Source organism: Anser cygnoides, chromosome 14 (assembly GCF_040182565.1).
Source record: "Anser cygnoides isolate HZ-2024a breed goose chromosome 14, Taihu_goose_T2T_genome, whole genome shotgun sequence".
NCBI lineage: Eukaryota > Metazoa > Chordata > Aves > Anseriformes > Anatidae > Anser > Anser cygnoides.
In genome coordinates, this window is record NC_089886.1 from 12,959,563 (window position 1) to 12,985,189 (window position 25,627).

At 50.5% G+C, this 25,627-nt stretch overlaps 1 long non-coding RNA gene across 1 annotated transcript; it reads right to left on the bottom strand.

Annotated features, from left to right (window-relative positions):
- Positions 1-1,922: 1,922 nt before the first annotated feature.
- LOC136786380 (uncharacterized) lies at positions 1,923-16,178 on the bottom strand. Its single transcript, XR_010824902.1, has 3 exons — positions 15,692-16,178; positions 11,281-11,495; positions 1,923-5,280 (listed from the first exon to the last, which is right to left on the bottom strand). It is a non-coding gene; the product is annotated as an uncharacterized lncRNA (long non-coding RNA).
- Positions 16,179-25,627: the final 9,449 nt, after the last annotated feature.

The following is a 25,627-nucleotide window of genomic DNA, read 5'->3' on the forward strand; positions in this document are numbered from 1 at the left end:
AAGAGCAAGTCAAGAGCAGATTTCTCCCAACATCCCCTGAGGTGAGAACTTATGAAATGAAATCATTTCGCTTCTCAGCTGTGTCCTCATCTTCCTTAATTGTTCCTTTTAACTCCTGGGGAGCCAGCAGACCTGTCTCATTCCTTTGCAGGCTTTCCTGTTCCTGGCAGACTTGAATCATCTATTGTTTGTTTTCTTGCCTTCTAAGCCTTGCTATTTCTTGCAGGCTTCCTGTTTCCCCTCTCTCATGCTTGTATTTTTCTGCTCCTGTTTACTGACCTCACGAAGGTTGGGTTTCCATTTTCTGAAGGGCCATTGTGTGGCCCAAACACCTTCCTGAACCCTGCCATTTACCTGCCTTGGCTCCTGCCATCCTCCCGAGCCTGCTGCTCAGACCTACACAGGCAGTTTGAGCCCCGTCGGTGTTGTCAGGTCTCAGAATAGCTAAACATATGCTGAAATCTCATTAATGACAATTAAAGTTGAGCATGTGGTTAAGTACCTTGCAGAAGGTAGCTATTTTGCTATGTCACTCCTTAAAGAGCATCCATGCCAAATTTCAGAATTTTAATCTCTTTACTTTTGACTCTCGGTGCTGTCGGCCGGCTTGCTCATTTTGTTGAAATCTCTCAGTCTAAAGGTTAGCATCACTGTGATAGGATTTGATCCTCTTCTTTCTCAAGGATGATGATCATAATTACATTCCTAACAAGTGAATTAAATTACAGCACGATTTCTCTAACAATGAGCACTCTCCTCGCAACGGGCTGGAAGTGGAGCTGAGCTGATCGTGCGCATGAGCCTGCTCCACGTTTCAGAATGAGTGAGTTTTCTAAATTCTATTCCATGCATTATTGGGACTTTAAAAATTATGTCTTATTCATCTATTGATGACAGTGGCCTCTTGGGTGTAAATTGAAGTAATTACGAAGGATCATGCAAATTAATCAATTATTTTCAGATTATTACATTCAAGCAGTAGTCTTGCTCTTCGATTTAGTTAAACTCTGCCTCTGAGTCAATTTTCAAACCTACAAATTAAGCTATTTATTAGCTAAGAAGATCTGGGGAAAAAAAAAAAAAGTTACACTCATGAATTGAATGGCAGAAGGGGTCATTTTAAAAAGGCTTCAGCACACCCACCGCAATATTGAAGAACTCATGGAAGTGCCAGTCCTGACCCCAGTGTGAGTGGGATGCTTGGGATCATGTAACGCCTGGCAGTGCAACCACTGAAGCTGCAGTGGCTCGAGACGAGCCCCAGTGCTGCTGGGCAATGAGGGACAGAGAGGATGCTGCGCAGGGGGAGCACCCACAGTTCCTGCAAGCCTTGGGTGAGAACTGGAGGAGCCAGGCCAGGGGCTTCCTTTGCTGAAAGCCCATGGAGATGGTGGCACTGGGCTGGGGACAGTGCCCCTCAAGTGTCACAGCCGCTCCCAGCCCCAGCTCCTGCCTTCCCCCCTGTGGTTTTAATCCCTGCGTTTGAAACGGTCCATCCCTAATGGATTACCACAGCTCTCCCGGACTAGCCCAATTAATGCAAATACTGATGAGAGCCACCAGGAAATAAATCGGGAATTAGGAGGCAAGCCGAGGGGCTCCTCACCCACGCCCAGCGCATGCTCCTGTCCTCCACCCACCACTCAGGCAGAGGGGTTGTAGGGTGGCTGAAGGCTTTTGAGTTTTAATTTAAGTGATTCTAAACCAGCTTTGGGTTTATAGCTAATAAGACATTAGTATGCTAATTAAATTATCCATGGAGTGGTATAAAGAGGCCTTCCTGAAGTTTAATGGCTGTGTAAAAGGTAACTCTACTTGCAATGTAATTAATTCATGGAACAATAAATGTATAATTAGATTCTTATTAATATCGGAGAGGCTTTTCCTGCATCAAGAATGTGGCGGGGGGACTGGTCATTTTTGCTTTCGACGTGGAAGAAAGGAAGCAGCAGCTCCTGGCCACAGAGCGCCTCCGTCCTCGCCAGCCTCCCAGCGTCAGGCCTTCCCCGGCCCAGCCACAGGCTGGCCTCCTGCACAAAGCTCCCAACGCCCACAGGCTTCCTCATGGCATCAAATGGGGCAAAACAACACAGAAATCTTCATTTTGAAGTGCAGCACATGAGCAGTAGGACAGGAGGGCCTGCTTTCCAGGCCCTTGCTGGGCTCCTGTAGAAATATCTCCAGGGAAATTTGTGTATTCCAGCGAGGCCAGCATCCTGCAGAGCCTTTGCTCAGCTTCCCGCTGGCGTCCCACTGCTGAGCAGCCAAGGCTGTTTGCCCCTTGCCTCTGCACATGGACTGGCCCCTGGATGCTGCAGAGTTAGCAAATCGGTCTTTTCTTCCATTACTGAGGAACACAGAGCCCCTTGTTCTGCTCTCTCCCACCACAGTCTATCAGAGGGACGGTCGTTAGCAGTTAATTGCCTCGGTAGCTTGTTCATCACAGCTTCTTACCAGCCCCGTGACACAAAAGCTGAAAGTCACCCCCGCAGGTGGCTTCACAGCTCAGTGCCCCAGAAAGCGGAAAGCCCAAGCTCCTTCCAGCCCCACTCCTCCCTCGTGCCTCTCCGCATGCTCGGGCAGACAGCACTGGCACAGGTAATGGGCAAAGTGGTGTGTCCTTCTAGCCAGGTGACAGCACCTGATCGCACGGCCAAAGCAGTGTCCAAGGCAGCACGGGGGAGGAGGACAGCAGGACATCCGCCTGTCCTTCAATTCACAGCCTGCAACCTGTTCCCCGCTCAGCAAACCCAAACAGGACACAGCACCCAGACAGGCACCCGACATGCCTGTTGTCAGTGATCGCACCAACCTCTGCAAAGTCCTGCCTGGAAAATAGTATGGACTGCAGGGGACAAAGTGCAGTCACAGGAAACAAATTTGGCTCCCATGCCGTCAGCATCCCAGCACAAGTCCAAGGCTTATCTAGGAAGGGCTTGGATAAATGCACAGCATGCTGACTGATCTCTGTGCACCAAAGAGGGGCTCTCACACCATAGGAAGGATTGGAGCAGGGGGATCTGTCCTCATGTCTGCTCAACACTGCCCCAGGACCTTGCAGAAGTGCTGGTGTGGGACAAATTCTTGCCCTGATGCTCTTTGGGGTCACAATGGCAAGATCAGTTCCTGGCAGCTAGGAAAACCTTTTTTTTTTTTTGTCTTAATTTTTCTGTCCCTACAGATGAGTTATCCTAGTAAGATGCAGACATATTTCTTGCTTTCAGACTTCCTCTTTTACTTATTTTTATGGACTATCCCACACAAATTCTATCCAGATGTTTTTTTGTTTAAAATCACCACTATTACACCCCCCCAGCAAATCATTCCCCCATCTCAGACCTGGGAGGGGAAGCAGCATTCATTTCCTTTCAATGTCTGCACACATAAAAGACTTCCCAGCTCCGGTCCAGCCCTGGCTGACGCAGTGAGCTGCAGAAATGTGCACTCAGACGTGGGGACGTGCAAGAAGATTAGCCTGGGGACGGCAGTGGGGGAGCAACTTGCAGGCAGGATGCAGTGTGGTGGGAGAGGGGGATGCTTTCCTCCCGAAGCTGTTCCTTTGCCCCTTGAAGCCAAGGGGTGGCACCTCAGTGTTGTCTATAACCATTTTTATCAGGGCTGCCCGAATCAGCACTACATTAATTCCTGTAATTCTGGGGTTGGTCTGTTGCACTGGATTCTCACCCACCATCACTCTGAGGAGCTGGGTTTGGTAACTGCCCCCACACCTTTCTGAGGTCGCTTTCACCTGGCTGAGCCCATCTCCTCCAGAAGCACAAGAAAGCTTTCATACGGTGCCATGTCAAGTGCTGTGCTGAAATTCAGCTAGATGAAATCTACTGCATTTTCCTTCCATTAAAAAAAAAAAAACCACCAACAGTTAGCTTCCTAAAAGGAGGCAGCAGGTTTATCTCACTTGATCTCTTTTTTTTTTTTTTGGGCAAAGCCACATTAAATTTTATTCCATTTCATATTTACCTCCATGTACCTTCCCTTCCTTTCTGTTATTGTGTCCTTTGCCCTAAACCTTACATAGTATTTTAGGCCAGCACAGGTGCAAGCAGGTTGAATTTTTCTTCCTTCTAAGCAGTGAGACATTTGTTCTTCAGTCAGGTGCCACTAATTAGATTATAGCAGATTTATTATAAATACTTCCCTCCTCACCCACACACCTGTGACCCCTTTCTCGCCATCACTGCTTCTTCACAGAGCTTCTGTGTCCTTGCACAGACTGCAAAGGGAAATCTCAAACACCCTCAGGGCTCCCAGCCCTCTGTAACTAACTTTAAAGGCAGGCTACCAGGGTCTCTTTTTCCATGTTTTGTTGTGATTTTCCTGCCTGCTGGCTTGGCTGCGTCTCCAGGTGCGATGCTGGTCCCTGTCTGCATGGCACACTCGAGATTGTCACCGTGTTTCATAGCAGACACTGTGAGCTGGACTCTGATTTGGAAGAGACTTTCTTCTTCGCTCCTGCAGGGAAATTAATTTCTCTTAAATGTGCTGATGTGCGGATAATTTGCCTGTGGACCCAGCAGATTTGCAGTCAGCAGGCCGCCCCGGTCAGTGCCAGAGAGCAGAGTGTCACGCCAGACAATGTCTAACGTCTTCTGAGTGATGGGACTTTGGTCTTGGAAAGGCACCTGGTGCCATCAATCCTGCCTGAGCTCCTTCAGAGACAGTCCGTGGGAAGCTGGGAGCTGCCAGCAGACCCTGGGAGCCCTCCTCTCCACCACCCAGGTCTGGTCCCGGAGTGCCCGGCCCCACAGCAAAGGGCTTCTTGCCCTCCAGCCTGACTCCCTGCCCGTGGCCAGCCCGCAGCAGCAGCCCATGCACAGCTCCTGCAGGACACAATATGGGCCTGAATTTCAGCTCAGAGAGGGACAGCTGTGCTGGCCCCCGTAGGATGAAGTCCCTGGGGAGATTGACTGCAAGTGACAGCTCTGCAGATATCCTCGCCAAAGCAAACCAGCATGTAGAGGTCCTCCGGAAAGAGCAGCTGACTCGGTCAGGAAGCCAGCTCAGCAAAGCCCTCGATGCTGCTGTTTTTGGAGTATGCAAAGTGCCTCTTTGCCTCTGTCTCTACAGATTTCCACTTACCCAGATGGTTTTTGTCTCTAGCATCATCACATCTTGTAGATGTTGCTTCCGACATCTCTGGAAGGTGACTCTCCCAGGCATTTTGGGGTTTCCGTGTTCACAAGGAGCTACTTCGCCCAAGAAAAACTGGTAGAGCTGCAGGCCCAGCCAAGACCATCCATTCCTCCACTTGGAAACAGCAAGCTAAGAAAAGTGGAGAAACAGAAGCATGAATATAATGAGGTTACAAATTACTCCCTGATTTTCCAGCCCTTTCACCACTGCTGCTCTTGCTCAACCTGAGCCCCTCTGGGAAACTGAACATTTGCCTAAATACTAGGTCCCCAGCTTGGCAGCGTGGAGGAACACCGAGCCATGCGTCTGCTCACGTTTGCATTTGGGCTGCACTTAACTTCTGATCACAGGCATGACTTCCAGCTAGCCTGAGGAGAAGCGTTTGTTACATGATCTTCAATTAGGAGATGTTAATTGGCAGGTTACCTCCTGACTCCTGCCCTTGGGGTACCCAGACATTCACAGCCCCGGCAGGCTGCTCTGAGGGTGCAGACAAAGTCACGGGGTGAATTAGAAGGGGGTGGAAGAGACCCACCATGCCAGAGGGTCATTACTATAGAGAAGGATCTAAATAAAGGCAGAGGAAGCTACAGGAATGTGGGATGGGACCATATCCCACCATCACCAGCTGAAGGGAAAGGCGTGATGATAGAGCAGCCCTGGCCAACAGCCATCTGAAATGAGGACCAGCACAGATACCTACATAGACAGCCTTTTGTTATCCAGGTACACTTCTCTTGGTGAAGGCCTTAGAGCACACCACGGTGTATTTGGGGTTGCTTTGTGCTCCTGACCTTCAGAACTTGCCAACTTGAAGTTGGGAGATGCCCCTAAGAGAGTGACTTGGAGCAGAAAGAAGTCACAAGGATAGGTGGAAGTTATGGAGGAAGTAGCTGGAAGCCAAAGTGGATGAGATCTTCCCCCTGGGCCTGCTCGACGTCTTCTGAGGGAGGAACAAGCAGCATTCAGAGCACCGTGACTATAGCAAACCCCTGTCTCTGGGCTTCAGTGAAGCCCCCCAAAATGGTCTGGGGCTAGCAGAGTTTCCAAGGTCAGTAGCAACAGCACTAATCTCAATTGCTGGTTTTCACACTCTGGGCTTTAGATTCATGCAAATCCATGTGCTACAAGCACAGAAACCCAGGCAGCAAGTTCAGATTCAATACCAGGAAACTACAACACCATATTCAGTAGATATTTGTTAAATTTCCACCAAGTACAGAAGACTGGAAGACATCGAACAGTGTGATAATTCAGTGACAGATTGGGAACATGGCACTTTTACTGGAGAGATGTGTAATACTGATGGAGGACACCGAAACACTACAAGCCATATGTGGAAATACTCATGTTTTATTACCAAAAGGTGGGAATCCTCTATTTTTGGGCTTACTGTTAGCTATCAGTAGGATAAAAAAAAAGGATGGTGCATAGGCAATGACAAAGGATTGTCTTTGGACAATCTTAAGAGACAAATTTGTCTCTTAAGAGCTGGGATCGACTCCATCAACAACAGGGTGTCCCTGCTTGACGTGATGAACAATGAAGGGAATTTCAAGAACAAGGTAATACAGAACCTGCCAGGGAAAGAGAGGTTTTTTTTTCCCCCAGTAATTGGACAAAAAAAGTTTGTTCTGCTACAAGACCTCATAGCACCAGTCAAAGCAGGTGAAACTGAGTTTGATGTTCTCATTAAGGAGTTGAGATATTTTTGTTCACCCGAGAAAAATGTCTTTTCTAATAGATTTTGAGAGTCTGCATGGGGTGAAAAGTTGTGTGAATAAAGAGCCAGCTGAAAGGTTTCCCTTTCAAGCTCTGGTGTGCTCATGCCCCTCTCCAGGTCGCTTGGCACCAGGGGCATGCAGGTAGGCAGCCCACAGAGGAGGAAGCCCCAGAGCACAGAATTGTAAAGCAGCAATGCAAACAGCAGCACGCATTTCTGGGTGGTGGCTACTTGCAGATCTACAGCACTGTCACAGAGCTGTCACAGGAAAACGCTTTGAATAGACAGGCTGCCTCTCCAGGAAAGATCAGCTTTGATCCTGTTGGGGGAATCAAGCAGCTATTGCGAAGATGCAAATTTATGAAATTACTACACCTGGCATGTTCACACGTAGGGAGTATATTAAGAAATCACAACATCTAAGAGCACTCCCAGCAGTGGGGAACCCGACCAAATTGTTACTGTGTGCTCCCTTCCTCAGAATCAGCAAGATCTGAGGGTTTTGCCAGGCTCCCAGCACGGAGAGACAACGACGACACAGAGATATTCTTTGCAGCAGGCCTCCCTAGGCCTCTCCTGTACACTCCCCCCTTCCAAGGGATTGCTGACCTCAAAAGCTGGGTTTTATTTAAATATCAAGGGGAAGGCTTTGCTTTGTAAGCAGAGAGCCCCTGAAGACAGAGCCTGACAGCAGGGAAAGCATTCTGCTCAGCTATGCCCTTGCCCACCCTGTCCTCAGAGATGGGTCCTTCTGTCCTGGGCTGCTCACAGCCAACACACGGGCGTTGGGTTCCCATCCCAACCCCTGAGAGAGCCCCTTCTCCCTGCAGACCCCAGCATCTGCAGGTTTGGGGCTTCCTGGGGACCCCCACACCCGTGTGCACCCACCACAGAGGGGACCACCACCTCCCTTGGGCACAACAGGTTGCCTTCTGCCAGGTCCTCCTGGGACATCCCAACACACAGACGTGCTGGGACCCCAACAAGCTTCCCTAAAACATGGTTAGAAGATGTAACTGGGAAGCGAGCCACGGAGGGACGCTGGCACCAGTCAGAAGAGCAGCTAGGAAACAGCAGGCATGAAATGTCTGGATCCTGTGATATGTCTCGTACCTCATGTTCTCTTCTGAAGGGAAAAATCTCTGCAGAAGGAGGAAACAGTTTTCCACTGACTACCTTAACCCAGCCAGCATATGATGTGGCTAGCTTGGAGCCTCTTTCAGATAGGGAATGAATCTGTCCAAGGGGTTTAGGGATGTCCCCCAGCATCTGAGCCACCCAAAAGCTCCACACACACCCCAAATGGGGGCAATCATAGCTGTACTGGAGCTGCTCCAAGCCTCCCCAAAAGCCAGAGCCCTTGGGGAGAGCAAGAAGCAGCAGGCAGAGGGCAAACCCCTTCCTTGCCCCTCCACAGGCATCTTCTTGGGGGCAATAGGTTGAGACCAACTGTTCCCAAGACAGATGGGTGGGGATGGGCTTCTCCAGGGAGGTGACCCCATGGCAGAGCCTCTTGGCCCTGGGTCTTGCTCCACGCAGCTCCCAGGCTGACCCAGCAGCTCCCCGGCACCCGCCCTGGCCCTGATCCCAGCCGAACATTTTCGGAGGCAGCATCCTGCCACCAGCATGCATTAACACCCGTGCCTCCAGGAGGCATGGTGGGATTGATTAAGCTGTTGCCCTGCAGAAAGCAGTGCAGACCTGTCCTAACCTGGCACCATCTCCCCAGGAATAGACTCTGCCAGTATTTTGCAAGCAGAGTGAGCATGCTGGGAAGCGCTCGCTGCTGAACCCAGGCTGATTTTATCCGACCTTGGAACAAGGTCAGCCTGTGTTGCCCCTGCACAGAGCTATGAAAGGCAAATCCATGGTGTTCAGCAAATCTCTTCGTCTAACGGGCTCATTTCTTCTCAAGAATTCATTTCGGAGGGATTCAGTGGCATTGACAGAGGTGGCACTGGTAATTTCGCTGCTCATATTCAGGATGTAGCACTTCATCCTTCACCCTACAAGTGGGTTAGCCTGTGAATTGCTCTGTGCTTCAAGTTGCAGAGCCTGAATTATTTTGGCTGCGGGACACAGGCTGCTCACCAGAGCTCAGCTAGCTTTGAGATCGCGTCAGGGCTCACCAGTGGCACCAGAGCTTATAACTCCAGCACCAGCTTCAAGCTACGGTGGCTGCAAATGACAAAATCCTCAGAAAGCTTCATGTGGGTGCTGGAGTTCCTGACATAAGCTCTGAAGGAAGCCGAGGCCTCTTCCAACACAGCACAGCAGATGCACAGCGTGTCCTTGTTAAAGAAGGAGGGAAAGGAGACAAAATGCTGCTGCTTGTTTTCACTGCACATCCCCACGCAGGGCCACCCGAGGTCCTGCTTGAAGCACAAGTCCCTCATACGTTGGGTCTCACAGGGCTTGGGCAGATACGTGCATCAATCATGGAGCAAATTCCTGGGGACCAACCTTGGTTGCTTCGGGCTCCAAGCTGGCCGAGACCTGTCCTCAGCTCTTCACCTGCTGGAGACCCCACCGGGCTTGGCCGGCAGGTCCCAGGGACCTCAGGGTATATAGCTGGGGTTAGCAGCACTCTTTGGACCCCCCAGACATGCTGCCCTGGGAGAACTGGGTCTCCCACAGGAACCTCTGGGCAGAAAATAGGAGACCTGTGGGGCAGCATCTCTCCTGGACCACCCATCTGTCCGATCCGTGCTTGCCACTTGTTTCTCTCATGCTCTTATTGCTGCTGATCCCTTTCCATCTACATCGGTTTACATGGGTTTGGAGTCTTGTAATCCCTCTCACCACATCTGCCCTCTGCTCTGTCCCCAGCCAGGCTGTCATGTTTTGGAGGGGTTGGCACAGCATCCCTCTGCTCAGTGCCTGCACCCAGCTCCTGCATTGCTCTGTCACCTGCTGTCCCAGTCTGCTCGGCACAGATCATGACCTAGAGGGGCCGGTCATGAGAAGCCCCTTGGGATCCCATTTATTTCTGCAGCAAGACTTGAACTATGATTGCTGTTAACTCCAGCAGGCCAAGGATCCGTGTAACGGCAGGCTAACACGTGTGGCGCAGCCTCGGGAGGGCAGCCGCTTCCACAAGCACATTACGGCATGCTAAGCCCTCACTACCTATGCGGCTCATCCCAGGAGGGCTGCTGGAAACGGATTTCACAATTACAGGAGCAGAAGAGGGAGCTGAGGTCTCCCAAAACACTGGCTGGTGCTTCTGCTACAATGAGCTGACAGGCAGCACACCTCTCTTCCATAGCCCTTTACCCCATGTAAATAAATCCGCTCCTCCAGCCCTGCAGAAAAGTTGAGGCCCCAGCTCCACACACATCGCCCTGTCTCACCCCGACTGAGGACTCATCCACCCCTGGTGAAATGGGGCCACACCAGGGAATGTGACTGATCCCATACACCGTACCTGCAAGGTCAGAGCTGCCAAGCACCCCGGGGCCACCCCCTCCTTCACCAAGACACACACAGGGAGTCTTCCTCTGGTCCTTTGGAAGGACAGGGTGTGAGGGACATGTCATAGCAGTGGGGACACTGAGTCCCAGGAGGACGAGCTCAGGTGGACCAGCTCAGAGACACTTCAGAGGAGTGCTCTGCTAATGGCACGAATTCAGTGGAAATCAGAAGGCAATAGTAGATTTCCACAGGGCTGATCTAACACGTGAAAAACACAAGTCCTGAAAATAGATCAGGAGCAGGTCGGTCACTGGTCTTCACAGCCTGGGCAGCAAGAAGTTGGTGGCCTCTCCAAGTCCACATCAGGGTGACGGAGTTGGAGGCAGTGACTTTGACAAGAGACCAAGTGAACAAACCCAGGGTGACCGTCATGCCATCAGATGGCTGTTTTGCTATAGGCTGTGTCCCTTGAGCCCTGGACATGTCCCTCAGCAAGGTGCCGCTGTCACAAGGAGTGGGGTGGCCTGAGGAGCTGCACGCTGGGTCCCCACACTCCGCGCCAGGCTCCCATGCTCCCTGCCCCTTGCAGACGGGAGGCAGGAGCCTGAGGAAAGGCTGCTCCCCAACCACACCCCACCTCTTCGGGTGACTGCTGCACACAGCAGCCACAAGGATCGCCTAAAAATAGCAAAGCACATATGCGGTGAGGCATTTCCTCTTCTCCCCCTTCCTCCAGCCTCCTGCTTTGTCACCTCTGATGTCCCACTAACTCCCTCCAGCTCTTTCCTTTCCCAGCCTGCCCAGGACTGGGATGCACAAGTTTTCCCCTTGTTTTCCACCACCTTTCTCAAGGCCTCTTGGAGCCTGCACCACACACGTTACCTGAACTGTATCCTGCTTGGGATTCAGACAAGCAACAGGGCCCCTTCCTGCCCTACCAGACAATTCCTCAGGGTCTGCAACTCACAATAGCAGGGACTACAAACTCCTACCTGGTACACCGAGTGCTTTCTGCCCAAGGCTATTGCTCTCCAGGTGTTTCACTCCCATTGAATTCAGCTTTGGGGTTATTCTCCCACAAGAGAGAAACTGCATTCATCAGGGGCTGGTTTGCATTGTCGCTTCCTGCCCACAGCTCCAGTCCCTCCGGGATCCTTTGTGTTTCACTTCTCACCAGAGCTTGCATCTCCTTCCAGCTAGGAGTTATCTGCAAATGCAATTAGTGTGCTGCTGGCTCCCCTCCTTCACATCACTTCTGCTCCACCTGTCGAATTTACCATCTCCCCCCTCCCCAGGACTCCTGACTCTCAGGAGACATCAGCCCTGTTGAGGGCTGCACCAGAGATGAGGAGGTCAGCCCAGAAACCAAGCCAAGACAATGATTTATTTCCAGTCTTCCTATTTTGGGCAGCTCCGTTTCTGAAAGCCATGCCTGCGGGTTGCCAGGCTGCAGACCGCCTGCCACTCGCCACTGGAGCGCGGCTGCTCAGCACCCACCTCCCCACTCCCCGGAACCCTCGCCTCAGCCCCTCCTCACCATCCCAGCTGAGATTTGCCCTCAGTTCCAAGCATTAATTTGAGATGGGGCAGGGGGCAGCAAGTTACTAGAAGTGGGAAAAGCGAGCAGGCAGCCAAGAGTTAAAATCCTACATTCCCAACAGGGCCCCTAGCATAGCGCGTGATAAGCAAGGCTGGAGCCTGGAAGAGTTTGTACCAGGATTTTCGGAGCAGCTATTATTTCCAAAAATACAAAGTCATTCCTTTGAAGAAGAAGGAAAAAAAAAAAAAGAAAAAGAAACAACCCGAGCGCTCTAATCTCCCTGCTGCAGAGTTTCACCTTCTGCTTTCTCAGTCCTTCTCCCAGTGCGCTGCCAGCACCGAGGAAGCCGGCAGGAGGGGGTGCGTGGTGCTGGCCCGCCCAGAGGGACATCACAGCAAGGGCTGGCTCCCTGTCCCAGCACCACAAAGCCCTCGACAGGAAAAGCCTCTCAAAGACGTGGTGCAAAACGCACCCAAAAGCGGCACCTTTTGTGCTGAGCCACCCTTCGATTCCCACGCTCTGGCCAGCTTCAGGGAGCTCTGCAAAGAGGATTCAAGCCATGTGCAAGCCCTTTGCACCAGCTCAGCCTCCCACGCAGCTCCTCTCTCAGCCTTTTATTTTTTAACACTTGGAGTTGATAAGGAGGGGCGAGGACTGACTCAGCACAGCCTGCGCGCACCCCCGTGCTGCAGCATCCCCGAGCGATGCAGGGCTGGGACCGCGGCTCCCCCGGGGCTGGTCCCCGCACCCGGCGGAGGAGAGAGGTTGGGGTGCCCCCAGCTCCAGTCCCAGCTTTGTCTCGGTGGTTACCCGGCCGTGGGCAGCCCCAAGCCCTTTCTCATAAGGACATCTAGTGGCACCACGACGGACAGCACGCTCCGCTCGGCTGCGGCTTGGGCACTCAGCCCCCTCTTCGCCCAGGAGCCCCCAACCTCTCCCATCAGCTCTCACTGCCCGCCCTGCATAGTTTGGGATAGGGGCACGGCTGGGGTGGACGGAAAGCAGGATCCCACCACTGGTGCCCCACGAGCCCCGGGGGACGTGGCTGGTCGCTGAGATGGGGACATCTCCAGGAGCAAGGTGTTCCCAGCGGGAGCCTGAGCTCCTGCAAGAAGGTGCACAGCCACAAGACAGAGCTTAGGAGGCTCCTGTCCCCTTGCAGAGATGCATGCACAAAAGCTGGAGATCCTTTGAGGAAAAAAAGTACAACCCATACAGCAGAAAGCATGGTGGGATGGTGTGGGGACAGTGACAAAGCAGAGGCAGCACATACCAGGGCAGCACAGGAGACTTCACCATGCCACAGGCCAGTCCAACCCTCTTCTGCATCCAACTCCTCTGCCACCAGAGAGCTGGAGGAAGGATGAGGGGAGAGGTGGGAAAGCCCTTATCCTGCACTCCCTAGGGAAAAGTAGCACAGCCCTACCTGGACAAGCACCTGGGCCATGGGTTTCAGCAGCAATGGCCTTGGATGCGCCAGCATTAGGTGTGCAGGGAGCTGGGACCAGATAGGTGACTGAGCAAAGCCCTGTTACCCCAAGCAGAGCTCATCCTCTAGATGGAATTGTAGTTTTTCCAGAAACACTCCACTGCAGAACATGTCCCAGTGGGCATAGGTGTTTATGGGAAGGCAGGACCCACCTGCAGCCAGCCCCATGCAGTTAGGGAAAACATGTCCAGCTGTGGAAGGAGCACTGCTGTGCCCCAGGCACACATCTAACTCCATACAGCTATTTCCTAAGCAATCCTCTTCAGAGCATAATGACCATGGATAGCTTGGACTTGAAGAGCATTTCCATTACAGAAAGGGCATATCATCCTCTGCCTTTATTCAAATGAAAACAGTAATGAAATCACTACTGCCTAATACAGATGCACTTGGTTAGACATGTACTTGCTTTTTGTTTTGTTTTTTTGCTTTTCTGTTTCATGGTCAACATTTATGCATTGCTGTCAGAAAAATTGCTTTAATTTTCCATTCTGTTTCAAAACCCTTTGCTAAAAACAAAAAGTATTATCCACTGAAGAACTGTGAATTGACTCCATCTAATATCTTAGGAGCAGAGCTAACACCAAATGGCATTCACTTACATTTTTAATGTACCGATGAAGTCATAGAAATCACTAACTTAGAGGCTGGCTCATCAAATTTTTCTTGCTAAAGCATATCCCGTATCTGCTACTCTGACTCTATCTCCTCTAGAGAACCTAGCTGTCGCTTCTTTAATGGCTTTCATTGGCTAGTATGAACATTTTAAGGTTTAGCATGAGTGATGTGGATGAATGAATTTCTAGACTTCATTTGGCTTTTCATCTATAGTGTCAGAATGAGTCTGATCTGCTGGTGTTTGTTTTCCTCCTTTCACCGTCTCCTAACACTCAGATCTTACATATGTGTGTTTGATTTTAATGAGGTTACAGCCTACATGCAGCCTCCCGGACCAACGCTGCTGCCCTTCCCTAAGGACAACCTCTGTCAGGCTGCTACGATGTGCTAGAAGCAGCAGCAACCACCCCAGAACACAATTTCTAGAGATTTCTTGGTTGCATCCCCCAACACACCCGTCTACATACTCAGCAATCATTCAGCACAGGTTTAAATCTGTTACACTAAATCTCTACTGCAGGCTCTGTAAATTATTCTGTACAACAGTGTGATCCCCTCCCCGGACAGCACTACAGTAAAACATTTGCTTGGCTAAATTGTTTGGGCAACCCTTGCTCTTGAGGAAATTTGTTGTTGTGCCTTGGGGGATGACTCACTGGAGGAAGGAGCTGTCTGAGAGCCCCTTGCTCCAGGAGGCAGCTGAGGATTTGCTCTGAGCAGAGCCTCTGGGGCTGGTGGGTGGACGAACAATTCAGCTCAGGAGCTCTCATTCAACAAAATAATGAATTTGTCTCCAAACAGCTCTTCGTTTCACTCAAAATATTTCAATTTTCAACACTAAAATACAAGAAAAATGTTTGGATGAAAAGCTGCCACGCACCAGCAATACCCATCTCCAGCTATAACCGGCTCCTGCACGAGCTACCTCACATGCTGCCCACCTGCTGGCCTGGCAGGCGATGGCCCCCAGAGTCTGGCCATGCCAGTAAGTCCAGAGAAATGTTACGGACAAGAGTCAGGGCACCAGATTCACTCCAAGTTCCTTGTCTTTTCTCCCTGCCCTGAAATGCTCTGGTTTAGTGAGGTGTGGGGACAAGCAGCCATTTGGTGCTTGGTGGAGGAACACATCTCTGAACCCTCCAAGACCCTCGGCATGCTGTTGACACACACAGTTTTGAGAGCCCAGGTATATCACCTTGGGGTGATGCCTAAGTATTTCTAAGGTGGCCCTAATTATTTCTAATCAGTGATTTGGGTCACTAGGGATGCATGACATGGGCATTCTGCTTGCATTGGCAAGATCTTTTCTAGGCATCCCAAAAGCTCTTCTCATTTCTGCTGGTGCATTCACCACATGTGTCATGAGATTACTGCCATGAGCACAGACATCCTCACTTTTACAGCCAGCAGGCTTCTCCTTCTGATGGAGATTTCGATCTCTGGACATGTTATTCAGTGATACCAGCTATTACAGTGGGCTTTGCAGTCTAGCAGGAAGCACTGCACCCTGCATGTTCAGCACCTCACAGCACATGTTGAACACCACCAACCTTAAGAGATTCACTTCCAACCACAAGAGGAATAGCGCTGCTGTGTGCAGGCATACCTGCACAACTACACGACCTGCTCTCAGAAAATGTGCTTTCCTACTCGGTCTTGCTTACCAGGGTGTACCTACTCTCAGGGAGCAGCAAGGAACATCTTGGGAAGGGGGAACAGGATCTGAGGGTGACCCCAGCAGGAGCAACATCCTCACCAGCAGGAGCAGTCCCACAGCACCTGGACACAGCAAGCAGAGCCAGGTTCTGGTAACAGGGTCCACCAGCTGTCCCAGTCATAGCCAAAAATGAACTAAGTCCAGGGTCCAGTCAGGAGCAGCAGGAGCCAGGAAGGACTGAGGTCCAGCAAAGGTCCAAGGCCCCTCCAGGAAGCAGGGCCAGAAGACCTGTAGATGGGCTCACCGCTGACACAGCTCAGGAAAGGAAGAAAGAGCTGAGGCTAGTCTTAAATAGGTGGGGGTGTGGGCCCAGGTGAGGCTGGTTGGGGCCATTGAGGTCTGTCAGGGGTCTGCCACCTGCCATAACTAATGGTTCCTTGTGACTTCTTTGCCAATGCAATTGGAGCTCTTCTGAGATTATTTTTTTCTTAAGAGCTTTCTTCCAATGATGAACTTCTGGAGCAATTTCAGGTTGAAGACGCACCTTTGGCAGCTCGAGACAGTAACATGCTGAGTCCAGTGACAGACTCAGAGGAGAAGTCCAACAACCTTGATGCCAAAACTACCAGTATCTCAAACCAGGACACGTACTCTGGCAACTCAAGGAAAGTACTGGTAAAAGTCTGTGAGATGCACACCCAGCTGCAAGCGGAAACCCACGAGCACCCCTGAGTGTCACCAGGGAAGGAAGCCCCCATCCTCCGGTGCAGGGCTGCCAGGATGGGAAGGACATGTGCCCCGAGGTCCAGGCACATCCCTACCATGAGGCCAGGTAACTGGTCCGGTCCTGAGCAAGCAGAGCAGTGCACATAGACACAGTGGAAGGTATTTCCCTCTCTTCTACATGGATGAGTGCTGTTGAGCCTATATCTTGTGTATAGATGAGAGCAAAGCTCTTCGACGATCATCTAAAGAAGGATTCAGTACATCCCTAGGTGAGCAGTTTCCGAAGTTAATTACCTTCCCTGTTAAATATTTGTGTCTTAATTCCAATTTGATTTTTTTCTGACTTCAGCTCCACCTGTCAGCCACTGAGTCTTGCCTTTGTCTGCTGGATGAAAGGACTCTCTGCTATCAGAAATCTCCTCCCTGTAAGTACTTAGACACCACGATCAAGTCACCTCTCAACTTGTTCTCTGATGAGCTAAATAGGTTGAACTCCTTAAGCCTATCATCACACAGCAGGTTTTTCAGACCTTTTTTCATTCTTGCAGCTCTTCTCTGAGCTCTCTCTAATTTTTTTTAATCCACAGTGAAAGTGTGGATGCCACAATTTGATGCAGTATTCAGTAATGCTCTCCCTACATTTTAGATCCCTTTTCCATCCTAAGAGCCCCTCAAAATACATAACTGTCACATGCATCCACATTAATTATAAATTGGACTTGTGTCCTGCTGATCTGGCTTCCTAGGCCCCCTACTGCACCACTGGTTTTGCTGAAACACTCCCCAAATCCCCCCATACAGAGGATATTTTTGCTGCGAGGACTGCAGCACCGTGCTTTGTGTTCCTAAAAGGCACACGGTTTGTTTTCACCCCACCTACCAAACCAGCTCAAAACTTAATTTATTTGTTGGGCCACTGATTTGCTGCCACTGTTATCGTTTCACATTTGGATGTAGATATAACCTGTGGATTAAAAACTCTCCCACTGCACTGAGTTAGTCCTTGGCCTCCATGTGTATCCTCCCCAGCCCTGGTAAGTCCGTGGCTTGTACACGGAAATGTAAAGCCACTTGAAACCACAGCCGGCACCACCAGGGGCTTGCCAGGTGATGACGGAGATCCCCTTTACTGGGAAATGCAGCAGTTAAATCACTTCTCCCAGCACTGCTATTCACACCCAGTTAAATGAGAGGACATGGCTATCGCTGCTCCTGTGGCCCATTATGAGATCATGCAACCTCACACTTCAGCCCTAAACAGTGTCAAAAAAAAAAAAAAAAAGAAAACAGGCAGTTTTTAAGACTTTTCCACCTGCTTTCTTTCTCCTCAGCTCCCCTCCTGGCACAGCACTATCTAGGACACACAACCAGTGCATGAAATCACTCCTTCCGTCTCCCTTCCAAGGCCACCGTTGCTGGGACAAATCAACGTGGAGGAGATGACAGCTTTGCTGAAGGTAATTAGCGGGGCTGCCTTTGGTCCCGTCGTGCCACGTACTTGCACGCTCCGGCTCCAGGTGTCCCGGGGGACCAGGAGCGAGCAGTGGCTGTGGCAGGTCCGCCTGGGCTGGGGCGCCCGAGGACGAGCCGGGCTGGGAGAATGCACGACTAAAGAATTAACAGGAATACGTCATTAGATGGATTCCCAACAGGGATGGCAGAAAGTGTGCTCAGTTTGTGCATCTCGGTGACCCACTTCCAAACCTTCCTATTCCCTAAATGTAATCTCCTTCAATTTATAACCACTCTGCCTCTTCTCTGGCATTCAGAAGCCATTATCACTGTGTCTACGCCAAGCCCTCACAGCTGACTTTAGATGCCACTTCTTTTTACTGCAACAACAATAACCTGTGTACATGGCAGGTCAGCCAGCCAACCAGCTATGTTGCCTGCAGAAACGAGAGATTTAGCAGGGCAGCCATTTCCTGAAATGCAGCATGAAAAGAAAAAAAAAAAAGAAAAAAAAAAAGAAAGAAAAAAGCACATCATTCTGGATCACTTGGATAACAAGAGTTATCTGAGATCCCAGGCCAGCAAGTCCATTCCCTGCCAGTGATAAAGGCCTGGGAAATCCCATGGGGTGGATGGATAGACCTTCCACCAAAAGCGTGTACCAAGAGATAGAGATTTTGGTAGGAAATGTAGAGATTGGCATGAGTAGTGTTCGAAGAGGAGAGCTGGGATGTGGAGGGACCAGAGGGAATGGCAGAAGAGGGACATGGGGATGGCAGAGCCCCACATGAGCAGATCACCGGGACCTCAGCACATCTCCGCACCCTTCACTGGGAAAAAAAAAAAAAAAAAAAAGGCCAGATTAAAGGCAGGGCCAGGCAGGAGCTGTTGCAGAACAGCAGCAGGAGAATAAAGACAAGGACTGAAGTTGTAGGATACCAGGTAGGCAGGCAAGAGGCAGGGAATAAATCGGCACTGACATCCAGTGACTCATAGAAGTGGCACAGGGTGGGCACACGGAAAGGTCAGCATCGCTGCCAGCACCTGGAGGGTACCAGAGGCTCACGCAGAACCCACACGTCCCGTCCTAGGAAGAAGCCAGAAGGCAGGAAGAGGATTTCACAGCCAGCAGCTCTCACGGCTCTTCTGTCACGGCAAGTACTGTGGATAGATTACGTGGCTGCGCACGTCCTAGCACTTGTGAATATGTGGGCATAAGAGAATGCCTGTGAGGGAAATCGGTTTCATTTTAAAATAAAATCTTCATCACCTGTATGGACTTGTGCTGAGCTTCGCTACATTAGCTGAGCTTTGTTGCTACGATGTTGCGGCAGAGATGCTTTGGATTCCAGATGTTTTGAATTTTCTGTCTATTTGTAATAATAATGATAACAATCATACAGAACAAAATAATTCTTCCTTTTTTTTTTTTTTTTACACAAATTGAAGTGTTTCCCAAATGTTTTGTGAATGTATTGTAGTTATCATTATGTACACTGAAGGAGCGGATACATACTGTCCTGGCTTATTCCTGCGGGGCACCCACTCCTCTGGAAAATTATCTTCCCTGTCTAAGAGAGTTTCCAATTGCAAAAATGATGATGGCACTGATGATTATGATGACTATTTCTCCCAGGAAAAAGAAATATGATATAAAAACATGCTGAAGTACAGTCAGATCTGAGAGTGCGTTTCAGTAATAATTTAAATTAAAAATATTAAGGACATACGTTGTCATTACCCAAACACATATTGCAGCCGTACCATGCAATAATCAATTCCAACATTCAACTGAAATAGAATTAATCGATTATTTATTCTCTGGCTGCAGATTAAGATACGATTGTTTTAACAGATGTGCCAGCTCCTTTGAGATTTGGGCTTGTGGTGGTCCTTTACCCTTGAAGCACCAGGAGCTGGCCAGCCAGCACGTACCGGGTAGGGTTTCTAGATGCTCCCATGAGTGGGGCAGAGCCAGGCGGTCACTGCAAGACTTCACCAGCTCAAACCATTTGTCTTCCCTACCTGAGACCCTCTCCAAGCCCACAGTGCCGTAACCGTGCCCATGGAGCAGACCATCCTGAAAAGCTGGTTTTACTTGCAGCAAACTGTAGCCTCAGTCTCCTTAATAACATAGGCATCAGTCATTTTCTGAAAGTGGAGCTCCTTATGGCTGTTTCCCAATAAAAATAGATTCCTTGGTCTCAGACAAAAACAAAAATTTGCAGTAATGAAGACCAGCCAAAGAAAATGACCATTACTTATTTTATTTCGTTCTTAACTTTTAAATCCAAGCATGATTTTGGAGGGTTTGTGTTATAGGAACTTTGAAGCAGCTGTATTATTCTCCGGTGAGGGCACAAGGCACATGAAACACCCCATACATAATGCCAGACATGTTAGCGGATGTGCCATTAAACACCATTAATCGCATGCCACTTTTCTTGTATAAGGTCAGAAACCTTTTCTGCGTTCAAAAAGCAAGCACCGCGAGTTTGGGTGGGATGAAATGCATTCTTCGTGGGCATGTGTCCAATTGAGGACAATAGCAACGTGCTGCTGCCTCCCGCTCCAAGACGCCACGCGATCACACAGGTAACATAATAAGAGGCTACAAGTTACAGCAGGGCCATTATCCCGCTCCGTAGCCATGTTCTGCAGCCGCTGTGTGTAGCACAAAGGCAATCCAGCACAGAGGTATGGGCTATTTCGCTGGTATTTATTTTTTTTCTCATTAGTGCTAAAGAGTCAGATGTGTCCCTCGTACGTACTCCAGCACACAGCAGTGCTTTCCATTACGGTCATGCCATTAACCCATTGTGAGACTGCCTGCCTCCAAAACCTCCTTCCCAAACCAAAAGCGCCCAAAAGAGGAGCGAGTTTTCTTCGCTGCTGTTTGTGAGACCTCCTTGTTTTCAGCTGACAAATGCAGGAGCCAGAGAAATGCAAGGTTTGCATGAAGGGGTTTGTGATCCCCAGCATTTCATCTGCTTTATCATCAAGGATTATAGGTCAGAGACTGGGCTCCGAATGTGTGTTACCTACTGCTTGGCATGCATTAGTCATCCTCCCCTCTCGAAATCACTGTGAAAGGCGCCCGATGAGAGGGCATGAATAGCAAATAGCGGGTGCTGGAAGCGAGCAGGCGCGAGCGCGGGGGGAGGCTGCAATGTGTTCATCCAGAGCATCAGGCAAACACGCTCGCGCTCCGAAGAAATCAGGGTGTATTCACAAATGGAACAAAAGGTGGCAATTGGGGAGAAATGAATTCCCTTGAGGGCATGTGATTGGAGATGCCCTTGGTCTACCTTTCCTCTCCTGTTGGTGGTGCTTTGAGGGCTGAGCTGCTGGTGGCCAGGAGGCGTTTGTCTGTCTGTCTGTCTGTCTGTCTGTCCCAAAGGGTGCTCCCTGCTTCCCCCCAGCTTGCCCAGGTGGCAGCCAGGGATGCTCCTACATGGCCGATCCCTTCTTGGGTAACACCAGCCAATGCTCTCGTGCAGCGCACACTGCCTATATCCAGTCTTCCACCACCCCAGCACCATCAGACAAAAACGCCACCTTGGGCCCAGGGTAGGATGAAATGTCCTCCAGGAGCTTGGCTGCGTCTGGGGGCAGCCACAGGAGAGCAGAGCCCCGTCCTCAGGCTTTGTAAGAACCGCTCTGACTGGCAGAGGTTTCATTTCACCACTGAAGAGAGGGAAAATTGCTTTGTTAGAACCACAGCTACCCGAAAGCCCAACAGAGCTGCTACAGAGCCTCGCTGCACCCAGGGCGCTGCTCTTTGCAAACGCCCTCCGAGGCTCCGCTGCCTCCCTGCCAGCCCTGAACAAAACACTGAGAGCTCGTTACTCAGCTCAGAGCATCAGGAAAGCTTCCTCCTGCTCTCGCGCAGAGGTTGAATCGCAAATGAGAGGCATAAATGAACACAGCCCCCGGTGATGCTCGCAGGTCAGCAGGGAGGGCAGGGAGCGGGCGAGGGGTGGCAGAGCATCGTCTGCTGCTGCGGCACACCGAGAGGCAGGGAGCGTCCCTGGTGGGATGCTGGGGCTGAAGCAGCTCAGATGGAACAGCTTGGTGCTGTGCTGCTGCCCGTGGCGCTGTGCAAAGGAACAGATGATGCCCTCGGGATGGGCAGGAGCTGCCATCCTGCGTGCTGGTGGGGCAGAAGGGGAGAGGGGTGCTGCTGATGCAGGGCACTGCTGCCATGTCCATACGTGGCCACCAGCAGAGGCCCTAGCAAGGTCCGTGCCATAGCTTTTCACCTGCTTGGAGATGCCGAGGGCAGGGGGATCATTGCCTAGCTCCCACCTGCCTGCCCATGGCAGCTCACCTAAAGCACTTTGCATCCAGCTCACAGGTCAGCGAGCGCAGACTTTTTTTTGGATACGGTGCAGTCCTCATTTACAGTCCTTACATGTGCGGGAACCTGACATTTCTCGAAAGGGCTCTTTCCGATAGGTAATTCTGCACTTCATGAAAATTTGTTTGCCTTTCCTAATCTTCATCGCCAGCACAACCTTTTGTGTGGCTCTGCTTTGGCTGCAGTCAGAGGACTTCTCCCCATGTCTGATCCCGACAACCTTAACATTTGTCAGAGCTCCAGGACCTGCCTTTATAATCTCGCCCGGGAGTCCTGGCGTGGCCCGTGCATACGGATGAGGGCTGAGTCTTCTTTGACACAGAAGAGACAACTGCAGCTGTGCTCATCTGCACGGCATAGCACAGAGACCTAAATCAGCTCCGAACGAGGACTCATCCTTTCAAAGCACCCTGCCATCAGGCACGGGGCCGTGCGTCCCAGCCCAGCAGACGAGGCAGCCTTTCCAAACCCCCTTGTGTTGGCCAGATGGGTGACAGGAGCCAGCAGTGCGGGTCACCCTCCACAAGCACGTTACATTTCAACTATCTGCCTGCAATGTGTCCCATCTCCTTAGCAAATTATCATCATTTTCCTCCTTCTACCTTCTGCTCCTTTTTAAAATCATTTCTCTCCCCATCTTCCCTTTAACTCCTTGCTACTGAGAGTGGAGACACAGAGACCGAGAGCTCCAGCGAGATGCATCGCCCCAGGCATCAGAGCAGCAATTCAAGTTTTATCCCTAAACCCCGTCATCGATGCTAACCCATTCTCTTCTGTTATCTTTCTGCCACACGAAAAGTGTGAAGAAAAGAAGGAAAACAGAGGCCTGAAACAAGCAGGTGACCAAACACACTGCAAAACCCCTCTTTGTGGTGACATTCTTTACAGTTCCCAAGATCATCCATTTTTAATGTGCTTTTTCTCTGCATTTTCTCCCGCTTCCCAGTGCCTCTGGGGAACATCACACAGGGTGCCTTAGCTCTTGTCCCACCGCCCCCTGCCCTGGTCCTTGCTGCTGCTTTACTCCTCCCCATAGGAGCAGAGGCAACTTGGTGGTGTGGGGTGGGTGCTGGAGCCGATGGCAGCCACGCAGGTGCCCCAGGATGGGATATCCATGATTGTGTCGGTGCCTCAGCCGTCAGGACCTCTCCGTCCCTTACAGCAGAGTGCCGCAGCAAAATAAGTGCATGCATAAATAAATCACCAGGGCCCCATTCAGAGGGCCTAATCCCAGAAAAGTTATCAAATATTTATTTTAAAGCAGAGAAATAAATAGATGAAAACACTGACGGAGGACACTCTGCCCTCACATCAATCTCTTTGCTGGGCACTCCTTGGTGGTGGTGAATCACGCTTGGCCATCACAGCCAGCAGAGCTGGTGGCCCAGCAGGACACCAGCCAGGAGCCACCGGCCTTCTGCAGGGAGCAGAAATCCCTCCTCCTGCCTCCCGACAGCCCCAACACCTCGCCATCCTGGCATCCACCAGGCTTTGCGGTATTGAGTCGCCCAGGCCTGACTGCCCCATCTCCGTTAGGACCAGGCTATTATTCTCAGTGCCTCGTGTGATAATTTAACAGAGCTCCATGCATTCACAAGGCAGATTTGCTGGAGAACCCCTTGGAGTGGGAACACACCACCGGGGCAGTGGGCTCCAGGGAGACCCTTTCCTCGCCCTAGCAGATCGCTCCAGCTGCACTCCCTCCCTGCCGAGGCCACGAATTTAGCGTGGCGAGCCGGTGCTTTCTGCTTCGTGACTCCTGGGGGTCTGCGTGAAGCTGGCCGAGGCACCGGCGACGTGATCTAAGCCAGTGTACACAATTCAGTCACACTTCAGTGTGTCAGGAAAATAAATCTCAAAGCAGACACGGAATCAAAGCGTCTCAGCCCAGCTTGCAATGCCGATGGTTATTCAAGAGATCAATCAGGGCTATGAAATGCTGTCTCTCCCAAATCAATGAACTCGACTAAAAGGTACCTATTCATTATTTGAGCTCAAGCCTGGCCTCATTGCACCAGCCGAACAAAAACTTGTCTGATAATGATAACTGCAAGACAGCAGCTGGGGAAAAGGATTGTCCACCCTGTGTGGAGCTTTATGATGGGAGACATCAGCGGCACCGCAGGTCCTGGGGCCTGAGAGCTTCTCAATCACGACCTCATGCTGCTGGGGATAATGTTTCACACTTAAATATCAGCATCTTCTTCTTTAGTACCTCAGCAAATTGCATTGAATATGGACACACTATATTTGTTTCATTGTAGGCAGAAGGAATTGTGATACAAAATGCAACAAGCAAGCAAGAGTTGGGGAGAAAAACTCCTTTCTCTGTTTATTGCTTGTGTGGGTGTAGAACAGCTAATCCCATACTTGCTACCTTTTAAACTTTCCTTAAAAAATAAAAAGGAAAATAAAAAGATCTGAGGGAATATTTTAGGTCAGAAAAGAGGGTACAGGCTTAACAGCAACAGGTTTCCTACGGGTGGATTCACCTGTGCACCTCCAGGCACGAACCTTTCCCAGATTTTGATGAAATGTCACTTGTGTCAACTATCACAGATTTGTTGTGAGGCATTTGCTACTCTTCCCCAAACCCAACTTCCCAGTGTCAAAATGAATGTGTAAAAATCTCATCTCGATTTTTTTTTTAAAAAATAAATAAATTTGTAATTACATGTCTGGCTCTCACAGCTGCAGACTAAATCTTTGAAGTGCAGCCAGGGCATCCCAACAATCTTCTGCAGATGCTTAGATTTGAAATCTTCTGCCTCGGTTTCTCTTGGCAGAAGCTACCCAGGTGACAACATCGGCTGTGCAGAGCATTTTGTGGAGTGGAGAGGGGAGAACCAGGACTTGCTGATCCACACCCACTAACAGGAGCAACCACATCCCAGTGGGTTGTCCCCATGCCACAGCTTGCCCATATAGCATACCGAGGATAGAGGGAGAGATGCTCAGGGACCTTAAGATGGGAGCTGGGATGGAGGTAAGGTGCTCAGGCTTGAGCATCAATGAAGACACGTGCGGAGACAACAGGAGAAAACTGTCCTGGTCCAGCCGCTCAGATGGATGCAGAGGAGGTGTCGAGCCTCCACGAGATGCTCATCGGGGTTACAAACTCAGTGCCACAAAGCTCCTTAGACCACACTGGGAGCAATGTCCTGTTTTTGTCAATTCATTCGAAGGAAGATATTTTTGTGTTGGAGAGAGCGCAGTGTAAAGTCATTTAGACAATAAAGGAGTGACAGGATTTCCACAGGAGAAGAGATTAACCAAAGTGGGATTATTTTGTTCTGAGAGAAGATGATTAAGAGGTGGCATGATTGAAGTATTTAAACTGGCTCAGGGTTATTATCAAATTAAGCTGTACTGGAGATTGGTGGGCAGCCATCACTCAAGGGCAGAGCAGAGGGCTTTGCAGCAGCCTCTCCCATGGCACGGGGCATGGTGTAGGCTGATCCAGAAGGACAGCCACGGATGGGGAAGGCAGACGTGAG